This window comes from Pongo abelii, chromosome 6, assembly GCF_028885655.2.
Source record: "Pongo abelii isolate AG06213 chromosome 6, NHGRI_mPonAbe1-v2.0_pri, whole genome shotgun sequence".
Taxonomy (NCBI): domain Eukaryota; kingdom Metazoa; phylum Chordata; class Mammalia; order Primates; family Hominidae; genus Pongo; species Pongo abelii.
The window spans coordinates 67,634,801-67,653,414 of record NC_071991.2 but is presented as its reverse complement, the minus strand read 5'-3'; the positions used below and the strand labels follow the sequence as shown (position 1 = coordinate 67,653,414).

The 18,614-nt window shown below is 37.1% G+C and overlaps 1 long non-coding RNA gene across 1 annotated transcript in view; it reads right to left on the bottom strand.

The window, feature by feature from the left end:
* The window catches only part of LOC129060375 (uncharacterized), a 74,964-nt gene extending 71,668 nt beyond the window's left edge, over nucleotides 1–3,296 (bottom strand). The window contains exon 1 of the long non-coding RNA XR_008527025.2: nucleotides 2,404–3,296. This is a non-coding gene — a long non-coding RNA (uncharacterized LOC129060375). The remainder of the gene's footprint in view (nucleotides 1–2,403) is intronic.
* Between the last annotated feature and the right edge of the window lie 15,318 nt (nucleotides 3,297–18,614).

Genomic DNA, 18,614 nt, shown 5'->3' with positions numbered 1-18,614 from the left:
TGAAGAGGGGACAGAGCCTCCAAATGCAGTGATGAGGGCTTTATTCCCGGAAGACCTAATTTTATATCTGCAGTTCTTGATCTCTTTGGAGAAGAGGCTTTAGATTTATTCTGCTGTTACTCTTTCATCTTTTCTTTTTAAGTGTTAGGCTGCCTAGAAATGCATGAGCTCCACCCGTACTTTTTAATGAGTTTTGATGCAACTATGTGAAAATTGTTTTTTTTTGGCTTCTGGAGGGAACAATGTTTAGACACCTTTTAAGTGCACTTAAAAACATTAAGAAGTAAAAATAAACATTTCAAAGAGCTGAAAATAAATGTCATCTCAGGTACTGTCACTAATTTACTGATTACTGATCACGGGAATCCATCCTGAGCCAGAGGAACAGCAGCACATGGTAAAACACAAACAGTCCAAGGTGTACAAAAAAGCCTTCAGAACATCCACCTGCAGACTGAACACCACATGTTATAGTTAGGAGCATATTTGGGGCTTTGCTAGTTACAAAACTCCATTGGGTTTTCGTAAATACACTTTATACTCAAAGCCACTGGAGTAAACCATATAATGACAAGATTGTCTTGAACTGAATGTAATTTATTCATATTGTTTGGAAGGGGAAAGTATTGTACTTAAAATAATTATACTTGTAGTTTTAAAGGTGTTTTTGGGTATCACTATATTTCACTCAGAAAGAGTAAAAGCAGAAACAGAAAAATTTTAAATTGGTTTCCTGTATAATATCTATGCATATACACACGAAACTCTGCAAATGTGTTATTTTTACTTTTCTTTTTATTTTTTGAGACAGGGTCTCATTCTGTCACCCAGGCTGGAATGTGGTGGTGTGATCACTGCTCACTGCAGCCTCAACCTCCTGGGCTCAGGCAATCCTCCCATCTCAACCTCCCAAGTAGCTGAGACCACAAGTGTGTGCTACCACACCCAGCTAATTTTTGTATTTTTTTCGTAGAGACAGAGTTTTGCCATGTTGCCCAGGCTAGTCTCGAACTCCTAGGCTCAAGTGATCTGCCCACCTCAGCCTTGCAAAATACTGGGATTACAGGTGTGGGCCACTGTGCCTGGCCAAATGTGTTATTTTTAATATAAATCCACTGTTTATTTTAGGATTCCTCACCCCCTGAATTTAATGTGATTCATTTACCTTAGGCAATGACTTATTTGTATTCACTGATAGGCTGCACAGTGGAAAAAGGTATTCAGAGTGACTAATAAAAGACTACATCTGTCTGTCTACCCCAGTATAATACATGTCTCCTAGACATTTTTCTCTATCCCTACAAGTAAAACAGAGAGGTACAGTCCTATGACTACCCTTTCACTCTTTAATTGATCAAATGAGAAACTTTCTCTCCATGGAAGCATTAATGAAGGAAATTCAAACTGAATTCATGATGCCCAACAAACAATCCATCTTTTTAAATTGAGATATAATTCACATACCATAAAATTTGCCCCTTTGAAGGATACAACTCAGTAGTTTTTAAGTCTATTCACAATGCTGTGCAATCATCACCATTATCTAATTCCAGAATGTTTTCATCACCCCCAAAAGTAACTCCCATATCTATTAGCAGTCACCTCCTAATCTCCTTTCCCACTCCCCAGACCGCCCCACCCCTGTCAGCCATCTACTCTGTCTCTATTGACTTGCCTAGTCTGGAAAGTTCGTCTCAATAGAATCATATAATATGTGGTCTTTTTTGATCAGCTTTTTATTTCACTTAGTGTAATGTTTTCAAGGTCCATCCATGTTGTGGCAGGTATCAGCACCACATTCCTTTTTATTGTCATATAATATTTCCTTATATGGATATACTACCTTTTATTTATCCATTCATTTGTTGATGGACACTTGGGTTTTTTCCATCTTTTGGTTACTATGAATGATGTTGCTTTAAACATTTGTGCACAAGTTTTTCTGTGGACATATGTTTTTTTAAATTTCTCTTGGATATATGCCACCTAGGAGTTAAATTGCTGGGCCATGTGGTAATTCGATCTTTAACTTTGAGAAATATTTTTAAAGCACATTTAAAACTTTTTACTGTATATACTGAGTGGAATAATATTTTGAGTAACATTACCAAAGAGAAAAAAATGTTCCAAACATAAATAAGTCTCATTATGACAGAACTTTGTAAAAGATGCTGTTTACTTTGTTTTTTTTTTCAATCTGGACAACAGAATTATGACTGTGCTATGTATCTATAGGTAATAATACCAGAAAGGCATAGGGCTTTATAAGGAAAAAAGTCAGTAGAAAATGCCTAAATCCTTACTTAAAATTAGAATCTGAAGATATTACTTTGAAATACCTAAGATTACTCTTAGTATTCGCATATGCTTATTTATCACAAAGTATATACAATGAAGTCTTACCGTCAACTTTCAATTCTTCCTCACACAATATGTAGTACTTATTCTAGAATAACTACAAGTATATTCTGTCCTTGTCTGAATTTTTTTTTCTTCTAGGTTCTGCTGATAATTCTCGGTATTTTATGTCTTTCTTGTCCTGAGCCATGTTTCATTGACAAATAACATTTCCAGAGACCTTATTCTCTGTGTCTTTCTGTTGCTTAGATTTCACTTTAAATACCAGAAGTTTCTAGAGAGGATTCTTTTTCTCATTAGGCCTACAAAATTCTTGCTAACATAGGAAAGGCTGTTCACACTCTGTTAACGTGGCGCTGGAGCTGTGTAAATTCCTTTTTGTTGAGCATTCTTCTTTCAGTGGGTCTCAGTCTTGGCCATTCTGTGATGAAATGCTGTTTTAGCCTCTTGGTGAGAAGAATGACGTACAGAATGTGAGCCCAGCCGGAAACATCCTTCACAGTACTGAAATACAAGTGCCAAGTCCAAGTACTTTCTGGGTAACATCACATACCGTCCCTGGCTGTGAAAGCTCAGAGATAAGAGTTTCTAGCTGATCATTTTGCAGTGGATTTTCCTTCCTTAAAAGGAGAGAAAAAATACTAATTTTTTCTAAAGAATCAAAATTTATAGTTTTTTTTTTTAAAAAAAAAAACAATGCAGAGGAAAAAAATTTAAATACTTTTGGAATTGAATGTTTCCCAATCATTTTTTTAAATGTTGTCTTCACTTTTTTTCTTCTTTAACTACCAATGCCCACGTAATTTTTTTCTTTCATGAGGCATCAGTATTCCTTGCCTAAAGACAGTGTGTCTAATGAGTGACTAGAATCAGGTAAAGAAGAAACTTCTCCTGTCTTGAAGGAGATGTGTCTGCTGGGGAGGAGAAAGGAGTTTTCCTTGCTTGCTATACACTGAAGACTGTTCCCTTGCCAAGTATACTTTCATTGTCTAAGATAAATCGTAATTGCAAAATGGAAGGAGAATTTGCAGACTTACTGTGAATGACCTTGTTGCTGCTATTCTGTGGTGTTAATATAGCAACATAGACAGACTTTACAAAATATCATTTTTTACTTTACTTTTTTACCCCTGTAGGCTTTACAATATATCATTTTTTTACTTTACTTTTTTGCCCCCGTTATCAAACCAAGGGTAAAGGAGTCATTTACTTTGGTGACACCTACAGGCACATTCAGATAAAGACATTCTCAATCCTCCTTTGTAACCAATACACTCTCATTGGTCCAGTCAGGAACCCCTGTGTGGATTCTGAATGGTGGTTAGTGGACCATCATCTCAGATTCATTTGAGTCTTAAAATACATCGGTTTGTCTCCAAAAGTCATCTTCAAATGTTTAGAAATTTTCATTTGGCTATTTGGGTTTCACACTGAACTACAACAATGTAAATGTCTTCAGCTGGCCTATGCCTCATTCCACTAGCATCAATGTTGCCTTTTACAGGCCATGACTGGATGAGCAGAGACTGCTGAAGTCTCTCTCACCGAAATCTCTCTCACACACGCCCCGCTGCTACCATCATACTTCCTGAGCTATAGAAGTTGGACCTGTTCCAAGATATAACAATTAGATAAAATGATAAACTCCTCAAAAGTGGCCGGATTCCCAGTGTTGGAAGACTATAGAAGACCACTGGGATTGAGTAACCTTGAAAGAAGTTCACTCAGACAAGCTGTTATCACATCTGAGTGATCCCAGTGCAAGTAAAACTGTGGGGTGGCAGGTACAACTACAACAGGCAAAAAGAACAGAAGGAAATGGGTTCATCAGAAAGTGCAACTCCTGCAGCAAGGAATTGACCAGGAAACCCACGATAGTGCCATATTAAAGAAAGAGCCTGCCATGACAGAGAGCCCATGACAGCCAAGTAAGCTCTACAAAGAGTACCAGCTAAGTACATGAGACTCTTTTTGCCTTCTAGGTCTTCATAGGTCTTAATCCTCTGTCCCATCTAGCCCTGGAAGATCCAGAGGCACATCACCACCATGACATCTTTCATGTCAGAAGGATACGGAACAAGAAAGAGAGGAGAGACTCACCATACCTCTTCCCCAACCTTCTAGGTCAGGCCCAAAAGAAAGGGAAGAGCTTTAAACTGGATATCAGAAGTTTAGTTTAGACCAGACTGAGCTTTTAATACCTGAAAAAAATGAAACTGAAAGTGACCATAAAATATCATGGGGAAAAAGGAAGGAATATCTAACAGAGAGGTTTGCAAAACTGGTAGCAGAAAAAATGAAGCTATTTTCTAATTTTATACTGCTGAGTCTAGCCCATGAGGTTGTTGATCCAGTTGGGATTTTACTTTCTAATATCTTTTTAGTGAACAAAGCAGGTAATATTAGGGATTGCTCGAGTGAAAAATATATTGGGTGGCGGGGAGGATATTTTTGCCCATGTTCAAAATTCAGGAAAATATCATAAGGGGTATATCTATATTAAAGTCTATTTACCTTGCTTATTTATAGTTGCAAATTTACAAAAACTCCGTTTAAAATTTTCTTCCACATCATGTAGAATATTGCCTCTGTTCAATGAGAATAGGAGGGCAAACTGCAGGGACATCTTTTACGGACTCTTATTTTGCCCCCTTCAACCAGACTTTTGATCCTCCAACTCCTCCTTGCTCAGAAGTGAGGTTTTCAGTGTTTGACCCAGTAAAATTTAGTATTAGTAGTCTGAAGCATCTGCTTCTGTGAAGGCTAATTTATCTTTGCTGAAGACCTCATGAGTTTCTTATCCCTGACCCTCATGAGGAAGTTCCCATGGTCAGAATGTACTACTGTGTCTCCAAATGGCTTTCCTAGGAGACTGTCTTGCTTGCTGATTTACACTGATCAGACATGAGGATTCTGAAACTTCACAAATATTTATCAGAAGGATTTACAGATGCTTAGTTTTTATAGCTGCTTGTTGATGCAACTGCCACATCAGCTGCCTAAAAAATAAAATGGGTTACTCATCAGACAGGGACATAAATGATAAAACACAAAAGGCCCACTAATAAATTATACAACCTCCTGTGGACCATGGCACAATGAAGGCAAGGGTCCAAGAAAAGGTTTCTTGAATTATTTTTTGATCCCTGGCAGGGTGAATTATGTTGTTCAGGTAAGAGTCATGAATACAAGAATGGGGAGGGAGTGCTTTCAAGAACTGATTTACTGATAGGAAGGACCAGGAAGTGGTGATATATGTTGCACAAATATCTACTTCCTTGTTCTTTGCCACACACAAGGACTGACCACACTCCTGAGTCACCCAGCAGCTACTGCTTTCTTGTTCGCCTGTCTCCCATCTTTCCAGCTTCTTCCACTATGACTCAGGCAACCCTACAGATTCAAAGACACAGTGGACGGGGCAGAGTGATTTTTGTGTGTCCTTTTCTCTCTCCTGCATCCCTCTGAGCACGTCATTGCCTTACATATCACCAGCACAAGACAGGAAAGCCAGGGCCCATCCAGTGCCCACTGGAGGTGGCTGAATATACTTGGAGCACAATTCTGGCCTGGCTGGAAGGTGAAGGGTTAACAACATAAGTAAGCAAATCTGTCCATTCCTGAGCATGTCCTTCTCCCATCCTCCCACTCTGTCCTTTACTCCATCCCAACGGTCTTCTTAAAAAGCACCTCTAGGGAAAAATCACTACCAACATCTCTAAACCAACTAAACTCATCAAGAAGGTCACCCTCACACATATTACTTTCTAAGCAACTATCGTGCCTTGGGTAACATGAGCTTAAAGGGAGGAGCAATATAGCATCTTAGGGGTATAATCATTAAAAGAAAAAAAATATGTTGTATTACTTCATCTTCTGTTGCTTAGCATATGAAAAACTGGGTAATTTATACAGAAAATGAATTTATTTCTTAGTTATTTCTTACCTGAAAAATCCAAGGTCAAGGGGCCATATCTGGTGAGAACCTTCTTGCTGGTGGGCATTTTCTGAGGACTCCCAAGGCCACACAGGGCATCACATGATGAGGGGGCCGAGTGTGCTATCTCAGGGCTCTTTTTCTCTTATGAAGCCACCAGTTCCATTCTCATGATAACCCATTAAAATCCACTAACCATTAATCCACTAATCCATTCAGGAGGGCCAAGACCTCATGATCCAATTACCTCCCAAAGACCTCATCCCTCAGTTGGAGGTGAGGTAATCACCACTACATTGGAGATTAAATTTCAACATGAGTTTTGGAAGGGAAACTATTCAAACCATAAAAGGTGTTTATTGGAAAAAGCAGAATTATTAAACCAAAAATAAAATTTGAGAGTAAGCATATAAAATGTTCTCATACAGCAGATACTAGAAACAAAAACAAGAGGAAAAACATTAAGAGAAACAGGTGACGATGTTACTATGAAAAACCAAAGATCGAACAAAATAATAGATTGCCTATCATGTTACATACAGCTGAAGAACTGGAAGATTAAGTGGAAGAAGCTCGCCTTCTCAAAGGTGGCTACAGTATATTCCCCAAAGTATTGCTTAATCCATCTGAAATAATTTTCTGTTCATTACAACCCAATGCAATCACTTCTTTCTGGGAAATCACTTATTTATTCTTGTTATTCAAATCACAGTCAAACTACCTTCACCTCCAATTCACATTATTGAACTGGAAATACAATATACCAGGACCTAGCATCTGCATTCAGACAGAATATTACCTCATAGATTTTAGATTTTTGGTAGGCTGATGGTGGGTGCCTGACTACATTTGTGTAAATAGTGTCAATCCTGGCGATTGTCTCTAATCCAAGATGGTTTTGTTTCCAAAGCTAGTAACATTTTCATTTCTAGGAATTGAAATCACCACTGGTCAACACTCTATCTTTTCCACAACCCACCCCCCCACACACATCTCAGAAAATGGCAGACACATTGCTAAATGAATAAAATATAAGTCCCTTTTCATCTGATACTGTTATATAGAATGAGATTTGACATGTTTAAGGAAACATCTTTGCTAGTGTTAAAGGCTCATTCCTCAAAAATGAAACACAATGGACAGTTTTAAGAGTTTGAAATATTCATTTTTAAAAATATCAGGCACATAAATCAATTTGAACATGTTTAAATTTATATACTCTTTTGGTGTGGAGGGAAATAATTTGTACCAGGACTATGTCCAAGTCCTACATATAGCCTCAATACTGGTTTGAAATGCCTTAACAGGCAGGGTCCCACAACCTCAGCCCCACCACATAGGTACTGCAGGTATTGTCACGAGTAGCTGTTGGAATTACAAAATATTTTTCCTGAAACTACAGAATTTCAAGTTATGCCTTTAAAATTGTGGCATCAGATACAGTACATGGCAGGAATTCTCAAATAAAAAATGTCATATTCATTTCATTCACAGAAGTTTATTAAACACTTACATGGGCCAGGCACATTTTATATAGGAAACATGCCCATAGTCATCAAAATAATTTATTTGGAAGAAAGATTTTACAGGAGGAAAATCTCATACTTCAGTTGTTTTAAAATCACAAATATGACAGCATTGGCTTTCAATGCAGTTAATTTTAGTCCCTAATTCACAGATAATGATAGCACCTTAAACATGGAAATGTTTTTCTCCAGAAGAAACTCTGAAATGGACTGGAAAGGTACTGAAATACATATCTTGTGTAAGCAATTAATAGGAAATGTTGCAAATCAGGATCAGATTTGTGCTGTCCTTCTGCTTTTTACGTAAAATATAATTTATAATCCATGCATAAAATGCTGCTTTTGCTATGCCTGGACAAGTGGATAGAAGAAACTACTCAGTCATGTGATGCTTCTACCAATAAGGCTTTTACAATATGTACATACTATATCTCAATGATTGATACAATTTTGGAAAGAGAAGACAGAAAATAAGGATTTAATTAGTCTGTGGGTTGAGTAACATCCAAGGATTAATACCTCTGCTTGAAGAAAGGGATAATTTTCTAATGACATCATTCATTACAACATGCAGGGTATAAAGAGAGGACACTGCAGTCATTAGCCATGCCATATGAAATGCATAGAAAAGTGCTTGCCTCATTTGCTCATCATCAAGTTTTGGCCTTTAAAGATGTTCAAAACTGACTATTTAAGGCATTTAAAATTAAACACTTAGCCTCAACCCCCCCTCAGTTGGCTTAAAATCTTAAACTTCTTCCATCTGGCAACTAAAAATATTAAATAATAAATGTGGCTGGGCATGGTGGCTCAATCCTGTAATCCCAGCACCTTGGGAGGCTGAGGCGGGCGGATCACGAGGTCAAGAGATTGAAACCATCCTGGCCAATTTGGTAAAACCCCGTCTCTACTAAAAATATAAAAAGAATTAGCTGGGCATGGTGGCACACACCTGTAGTCCCAGCTACTCGGGAGGCTGAGGCAGGAGAATCGCTTGAACCTGGGAAACGGAGGTTGCAGTGAGCCAAGATTGTGCCACTGCACTCTATCTAGCCTGGCAACAGAGTGAGACTTGGTAAAAAAAAAAAAAAAAAAAAAAAAAGAAAGACACACAGAAAGACAGACAGACAGACAGACAGACACACCAGTTTTTAAAAAGGAAAACTGTGGAGACAAATTTAAACAACCAACTTAACATAACAAACAAAACCTAAAGAAATGAAGAGAAAATGAAAGAACAAAAGTGAATAAAAATTAAACATATAACAGATGTAACAGAGACAATCAAATGCCCAAAGGCTGATTTTTAAAGACTAACAGAAAATTTTTTAAAATCACATGATCATCTCAACAGACACAGAAAAAGCATTTGACAAAATCAAGCATTCCTTTATGATTCAGACCCTCAGCAAAACTGGCATAGAAAAGACATACCTTAAGGTAATAAAACCCATCTATGACAAACCCACAGCCAACATTATACTGAACATGGAAAAGTTGAAAGCATTCCCCCTGAGAACTGGAACAAGACAAGACAAGAACTGTCACCACTTCTATTCAACATTGTACTAGAAGTCCTGGCCAGAGCACCTAGACAAGAGAAATAAATAAAGGGCACCCATATTGGTAAAGAAGAAGTCAAACTGTCGCTTTGCTGATGGTATGATCATATACTTAGAAAACCCTAAAATCTCATTCCAAAAGCTCCTATAACTGGTAAATAAATTCAGCAAAGTTTCAGGATGCAAAATTAATGTACGCAAATTAGTAGCTCTGCTATACACAAACAGCGACCAGGCTGAGAATCAAATCAATAACTCAATCCCCTTTAACAATAGCTGTAAAACATATAAAATACTTAGGAATATACCTAACCAAGGAGGTGAAAGAGTTCTACAAGGAAAACTACAAAACACAGCTGAAAGAAATCATAAGATGACAAAAACAAATGGAAACACATCCCATGCTCATGGATGAGTAGAATCAATATTGTGAAAATGACCTTACTGCCAAAGGCAATCTACAAATTCAACGCAATTCCCATCAAAATACCACCATCATTCTTCACAGAACTAGAAAAAAAAATTCTAAAATTCACAGGGAACCAAAAAAGAGCCCAAAGAGTCAAAGTAAGACTAAGCAAAAAGAACAAATCTGGAGGCATCACATTATCCGACTGCAAACTGTACTATAAGGCTATAGTCACCAAAACAGCATGATACTGTTGTAAAAATAGGCACATAGACCAATGGAACAGAATAGAGAACACAGAAATAATGCCAAATCCTTACAAAGATTTGGCCTTTAAAGATGTTCAAAACTGGCTATTTAAGGCATTTAAAATTAAACACTTAGCCTTGACCCCCCTCAGTTGGCTTAAAATCTTAAACTTCTTCTATTTGGCAACTAAAAATACTAACTAAGAAATGTGGCTGGGTGAGGAGGATCACACCTGTAATCCCAGCAGGTTGGGAGTGGGGGACTGACTGATCTTCGACAAAGCAAACAAAAACAAAGTGGGGAAACGACACCCTTTTCAACACATGGTGCTGGGATAACTGGCAAGCCACATGTAGTAGAATAAAACTGGATCCTCGTCTCTCACCTTAGACGAAAATCAACTCAAGATGGATCAAAGACTTAAATCTAAGACCTGAAACCATAAAGATTCTAGAAGAAAAAATCATTCTAGATATTGGCTTAGGCAAACACTTCATGACCAAGAACCCAAAAGCAAATGCAGCAAAAACAAAGATAAATAGATGGGACTTAATTAAACTAAAAAGCTTCTACATGGCAAAGGAAATAATCAGCAGAGTAAACAGACAACCCATGGAGTGGGAGAAAATATTCACAAATTATGCATACAACAAAGGACTAATAGCCAGAATCTACAAATAATTCAAACAAATTAGCAAGAAAAAACACAAGCAATCCCATCAAAAAGTGGGCTAAGAACATGAATACACAATTCTCAAAAGAAGATATACAAATGGCCAATAAGCATATGGAAAAATGCTCAATATCACTAAGTACTAGGGAAATGCAAATCAAAACCACAAGGAGGTACTACCTCACTCCTGCAAGAATGGCCATAATTTAAAAATCAAAAACTAATAGATGCTGGCGCGGATGTAGTGAAAGGGGAACATTTTTACACTGTAGGTGGGAATGTAAACTTGTACAATCACTATTAGAAACAGTGTGATTTAAGATTCCTTAAAGAACTAAAAGTAGATCTACCATTTGATGCAGGAATCTCACTATTAGGTATCTTCTCAGAGGAAAAGTCACTATACGAAAAAGATACTTGCACACATGTTTATAGCAGCACAATTTTCAATTGCAAAAATATGGAACCAGCCCAAATGCCCATCAACAATGAGTGGATAAAGAAAATGTGGTATATATACACCATGGAATACTACTCAGCCATAAAACAGCATGAAATAATGACACGCACAGCAACCTGGATGAAATTGGAGACTATTATTTTAGCTTAAGTAACTCAGAAATGGAAAACCAAACATCCTATGTTCTCACTCATAATTAGGAGCTAAGCTATGAGGATGCAAAGGCATAAGAATGATACCATGAACTTTGAGGGACTCAGTGGGGAAAGGGTGGGAGGAGATCGAGGGATAAAAGACTATACATTGTGTAGAGTATACAGTGCTTGGGTGACAAGTGGACTAAAATCTCAGAAATCACCACTAAAGAACTTATCCATGTAACCAAACACCACCTGTTCCCCAAAGACATACCAAAATACAAAAAGACGGCCAGGCACGGTGGCTCACGTCTGTAATCTCAGCACTTTGGGAGGCTGAGGTGGGTGGATCACTTGAGGTCAGGAGTTGAAGACAAGCCTGACCAACATGGTGAAACCCCATCTCTACAAAAATATGAAAAATTAGCTGGGCATGGTGGTGGGCGCCTGTAGTCCCAGCTACTCAGGAGGCCTAGGCAGCAGAATTGCTTGAACCTGGGAGGTGGAGCTTGCAGTGAGCCGAGATCACACCACTGTACTCCAGCCTGGGCGACAGAGCGAGACTCTATCTTTAAAAAAAAAAAAAAAAAAGACTAAAAATAAATAAATAAATAAATATAAAGTTAATGAGGCTGAGAAACCAGAAAAAAAAAAAAAAAAAAAAGACAGACTCCAGTAAGATTGAACAAGACGACCAGGGGAAATTCACAAACATTAGAAATGAAACGAGGGACGCAATGGCAAAGATTAAAAGAGTATTCTGAACAACTTTATATCACTAAATTTGAAAACTTAACTAAAATGAACAAATTCTTTAATAATTTAACAAAATCAAGGAGAAATGCAAAAAGATACTGAAACACAAAAATTAATAAAATTGATCAGTTTATAATAATTCTACAAAAAAACACAAAGACTAAATGACATGACACCCAAGGTCTACCAATCATTTTAAGGTCCCTATAATATTAACCCTAGAAACATTAATCGAGAAAACAGAAAAACAAGGAATATTTCACAACTTATTTTCTGAATCTAGTAGTAAAAACTTGATCCTAAAACCTGAGGTGGTTTCTAAGTGAAAGGAAAGTTACAGTCAAATTCATTCTGAATAGAGATGCACCAAAATGGAATTCTAGCAAACCAAATCTAGTAATAAATACAAAAGGCAAAACATGTTGACTAATTTGGTTTTATCTCAAGAATGGAAAGTCAGTATAATAAAATCAATGATTCAACACATTAACAGATTATTGGAGAGAAATTATACAATCATTTCAACAGGTACAGAAAAAGTATTAGATGAAATTTAGTACCTATTCATGATTTTTAAAGAAACTCCTGGAAAACTCAGAATAGAAAGGAACCCAATAAAATATTTCTACAGAAGCCTATGGTAAACATGGTACTTGGTGGGAAAATGTGAAAGCATTTCCTTCATAAAAGAATAAACAAGACCAGCATGCCTGCTATTATTCCATAAAAAGCTAACAATTGTACAGTGCTGATGCTATGCCAAACAGGGCTCTAAGTGCTTTGCATTTAGACAATGGATAGAGAATTTGGTGGGGTTCAAGACTCTGACTTAACTTTCTCAGAAATGCAACTAGCAACTAATTTTCCAGTGACTTATGGATACTACTAGCATCTCTAGAAGAGCTGCTTCAAGCGAACACTACTACCCTCCCAAGAATCTCTGCAGTGTAAAGTGAACCTTGTTTATCGTGCGAGATTAGGCAACGCAATATTTCTGATGACAATTTGAACTCTTTGGAATTAGACTGGCTTCATTTTCTGAAAACAGCAATAGTGATCTACTTTACAGCAGAACACAGAGAAAATCTCTCTGTGTGTGGTCAGTACTTTCTGGTCCTTTAAGGAAAAACAACATAAACACTAAAATGTTGTACCTCCCACTTTACAGTATTTTAAAAAGGATCTCGGAAAAGATCATATGTAAACACAACTGGTTAAATTTAAGATGGTCAAAGAATTGGATATTCTGAATTTTTTTTTTTTTTTTTTTTTTTTTTTTTTTTTTTTACTATATCCCACTGCCTGCCTAGCCCCAGAAATACAAGGAACTCAGAAAAGAAAGGGAGGGAAGAAGGAAGGAAAGACAGATTCAATAAGCTAAGGACAGGTAAAGCAACAACTATTGCTCTTCAATTTTATTTAACCTTTTATAATACTTGATATTTCAGATGCTGGGAAATGTGTCCTATTCAGTTTGATTCAATAAATGTGTGTTAAGCACCTACGATCAGGCACCGTGGTAGGCACTGGGTATAGAGATGAAAAAGGCATGAGACATTCCCTGGAGAAATATGAGGTTAATGGAAATTGGAAGCATGTGTTATTTCCCTCCAGGCAACTAAAAAGGTGCTTTACAGACATCTGAACACAGATCAAGAGACACTTTCAAAAATATGAATACTGCATGTAAAAAGTTGAATACCAAAATTAATTTTCTGTCAGCATCAATACAACAAACCTATTCCTGGCTTCTGATGAAGAGAAAGAAAAAGGATCAGACTCTAATACAAAATAATTTGAAGAATAATTAAAAATATGACTGATTTGAAGGAGAACAGCCTTATCTATATTCACCTGGTCATTTAGGGGGAAGAAATATATGTATATATAATGTGCTATTACAGGAGACTGCCTTTTCTAAAAAGTTGGTTGTTTTGTTGTCAATGTTGTTTGAGTTCAGCTGCACATATTGGATTGGTGACATGACCCTGAGCATAGCAATTCAGGCTCTGACCAGAGTTGTCATGACCAAAATGATAATCAACTACCAAGGACACAGTGAAGAGAAGTCCACACTGGACTGGCTGCAGGAAGTAACAGAGAGGGAATTCTGCAAAGTTAGAAAACTTGTTGGTTCTAAGCCTAAATAATAGCTAAAATGTATACAGCCCTTATTATTCCAGGTTGTATGCTAAACCCTTATAGATATTATTTCCTTTTAATCTGATGGTTTAGATTTGGGCCTGACAAATGCCTATATGTAAACTCAGGTCATACCATTTTGCTTTCTGCTCATCTGCCATGGCAAAGTCTAGTGTTATTGACATTTAGACTATGTAATTCTTTCTTATGGGGGACTGTCCTGTGCGTTGTAAGATGTTTAGCAGTATATCCCCAGCATCTAGTAGATGCCAGTAGCAAGAAAAAAAAAAAAAGGTTTCAGATGTTACCTAATGTTCTCTGACAGTGAAAATTGTCTCTGGTTGAGAATCACTTTAACAGAGGAATATTTATTGTCATGAGAAAATGTCCACAATGAGCTAAAAGATGAAAGAAAGCTCCAAAGCACTATGACAAATAGGCCTGCCCACTCCCCTCCCGGCTCTCTCCTCCTCTCCTACCTAGCACCTCTTTTATACACACATATGCATAGTGACTTTTTAAAAAAGGACTGAAAGGATATTCACCAAAATGTATTAAAATTATTTGGGATGGTAAGATTATAGGTTTGTTTGCATTCGTTGATACTGTTCGAGTTGAACTTGCATTCCTTTTATCATAAAGAACAAAGACAGTAGTCTTTATAAGCATCACTAAATGGGCCTCCAGCATCTACAGAACAGTGTCTACTTCCAAAGCAAAGGATAGTCAATGACTAAGGATTGTAATGTAATTATCAAAATTTTCTAAAAAGAGGGCTCCCCTACCCCACAATACTGAGCGTTTGCTGCAGGGATTAAGGAAGGTTGGCATACATGGAGAATGGATCTTCCCTATTATGCATGTCCCCCTTGCCAAGCCATTGGCCTAGCTGCTCAGGATTGTTTGAAAACTTAGGATTCCAGGTGGAATTCGCCCCTAGTCAATTTGGAACAAGTAAACAGAAAACCAACATTCCTGTGGTACTCTGCTTAACAAATATACTCAACAGGGGTGTTTGTGTGTGAAGAATGTGGAAAGAAAATAAGCAATAGTCACTTAGGAAACATATGGTTCTGAAAAACACAGGAACCATTCCATTTCACCACATTTATCAGGCCTCCAATGTACACACACACACACACACACACACACACACATATATATATATATATTTCCAGAGAAATCTTTAGTTGGTAATAAGGCCATTTGAAGAAGTAGGCCCGAATGAAGGAGGTCCCATTCCTGACTTGGAGGAGATCCTTTGGGACTCACAGTTAGACCTGGTAGGATCATGTTACCAATAAGATTTTTCTGTGGCACTTCAAGGTGAACTTCTTTGAGTATTGAGAATGTGCTGCTAAGAAAGGGAAGCAAAAGAGTGCACAAAGAAGTAGCAAAGGACACAATCAAACTTCGCCTAGTTTCCTAGTCTCCACTGCCTGGCCCAAACACTCATATACAGCTAGTTTGGCTGTAAATAAGTCTTTCTCAAAAGGCTCAATAGAAATCAACCATTGTAGCCAGAAACTCTATCTAAATGTAAGTCTTCCAAAACATTTTCCACATATAAAACATTTACTTCAAAATATCCAAGTTTCTACTCAAGTCAGCTATAATGAGCTGTGATGATGCCTTCCTGAGTAATCTTCAAAACCCAGGATTCTTAAATGACAGGATTAAATATCTTCCAGTATTGTTCTTCTAAGGCAAAATGCTTTTGGATTTCTCATTGCAGAAAACTATTTTTACTTATAAGCCCATATAAATGTAAAAATACTTTTTATTATCCATGAGGATGTGTGTTTTAGATTCATGTAATTTTTTGAGAGATGCTAGAAGAATATGAAAACTATGATATTTCTCTTAGACCTCATAACCTTGAAAATTCCCAGATGATATTTCTTAAGGTGCCTTTGAGAATTACAGACTCCTTAAGGTTAGTCCCTAACAATACACTGGGAAGCTTGCTAGGGGAGCATATGCGTAACTCCTAGTGAAACAGGAGGAAGAAGGATTACTGTGTCTTTGAGCCCACTGCTCCAGGGTAGATTGTCCTACCTTGGGAGGATATGTCTTCTGTTGTGTTTTTCAGGGGAGAAAGTGCAGAGGGATGAAGGAAGAAAGACTGTTGCTGAAAAGATTCAGGAAAGAGAATAGATGTTTTCACAATACCGTTAGAAGTAAGGCCAAGTGATTCTCACGGGAGCCAACTTACTCGCCTGCTCTTTCTTAAAGTGTTCAATATGGTGATGAACAGAGAGAATGCTCACCTTATCTGCCAAGAAAGCCAACGTTTTTCCCTGCCAAGTTTGAAGAGTAGAATTAAACTCATTAAGCTTTTCTAGATCCCACTTGTATCTCATTCTGATTTTTCTTTCTAGCCTAGATAATGTGACTTTAAAAAAAATGAACTGTTTTATTAATTTAATGTGACCTTGACAGCTCTGTGTAGATTGGAAAAAGAGCCTAAAGGAAAGCCTAGTTCTGCTCACTCTAAAGAAAACAGTGATTTTAGGAAAGAAGATGGAGTAGTGGGGAAGAGTCAGGTCCCTGGAAGGTTTGACTTTACAGGCTTCTCTGCTCCTTCTTAATTGGGTCTGAGCCTTGTAGCCCCTTGATAACACTGAGGTAGAAATCGGCAGGGTGCTGAGTGGCTTGGACCATGGCATAAGGGAAGAAAAAAAAAAGAAAAGAAAAAAAACACACATATACACAAACATAGATACCCATACTAAAAAGGTAGCCAAATAAGAAAGCCACATAAATGTCTAAACCATGCAAATCACAAGATGGTTGATCACATGTCACCACTTCAGGGTTTCCATCTACTACCAAAACAAGCATATGTATGAATCCATTGATAACACATCCTTTGACCCCCTGCTCTGGTAGAGTGTTACATCTTAAGAATTATTTTTAGCTGGTGTCTTCTTTCCTCTGCTATAACTTGATATTGTACACTCTCTCACTCGCTCCCTCTCTCTCTCTCTCCAGCTTTTTCAGAACAAATAAAAAAAACTTTAATTCTGTTATTTAAAAGACTTACAGTTTTGGAAGAATCTCCAAACCTAGCACTAACCATCAATTCTTGGTTCTTACCATCAGAACCATCCTCCCCTCTAAAGTGGCAGTAGCCCTGGCCAGCTTTGCCTATCAGTGCTGCCTCCACAGAATTCTGCCTTGATGCGGGCACACCATGTATGTGTCTGTTTCAGCAACAAGAATTAATTTAATCAGAAAGTTTGAAAAGTTGAATATTCTAGTTAACTTTCTGAGAAACGATTTCAAACCTATAAAGGTAGTTTTTTCAAAACATACTACTTTCTGGCTGCAATTTGAAGATAACAAATTTGCCTAGGTTTCTGTAAGTGATAAGAATCTAGCAAGAATCTAAATAGATGTCAGGCTTTACAGGTTAAATGGTATTTAACTACATTGCCTTGCTTCTCTATAAATGGAGATCATCAGTATTTTAAGATTAAATGAGATGTATGCCATGTCCTGGTGCAGGATCTGAAATCTAGTAGGCACTCAATATATACTAGTTTATGTTAACTTAGTTCTTCCTCTGTATTTAACTCCAATTTCTTTTCTACTTTTTCTCTTTAGGGTTAAAGGCAGCTCCATTTACAGAGTATGACTCTTATCTGGATGGGATTTGGGCTGTCTTCTGTCTTATCCTTCATGTGGTTTATTTTTTGTTATGGAATCTTTTAATGTCAGATGTTGCTAGGCAATCTTGTCTGGCTTGATTAATTTAGTTCTAGTACAAACAAAAATATATCCAAATCTCCACTAATGTTGTTTCTCTTCCAAAATAAATATGTTCTACTTTTGTGTCAAAAGACTTTTATGATGTGGTTCCAGACCTTCACAGGGCTGTGGGTGATCATAAACTTAGGAGTTTAACTATTTCACCATTCATTGTTAATATAAATACATGGAGAATGAATAATAAGAAGTGATGAAGTACTGTTAAAATAAACCCTCCATATTAATTGGATAGGAAAGCACATGAGTTTCAAATTGTAAGCAGACAAAAAAGAGGTGTGACTTCGTTTTGGAATTCATTCTGAATCTATATAGTATGGGGAAAATATGACCTTTAATTTCCAAGGAAACACTGATATGCCATAATGTGGGCAGAATATAGTAACAGGTTCCTACAATTATTTAAGTGAATAATCTTGAGGTTTGAAAAATCTATATAACTTTTAAAAGTTAGCAAAGGAAAGCATTAACTGCTTTAAATTACTGTTCACCAAAGGGAAACTAAAATATTCTGGCTTAAAAATTCTGGTTAAGAGTGTTGGCTTTTGATCTTTTAATATTTAATCTTGAAATGTTTTCTGATTTTCTGGTTCCTAATATCTAATTTTATTTATACAGGCTGTGGAGTATTGCC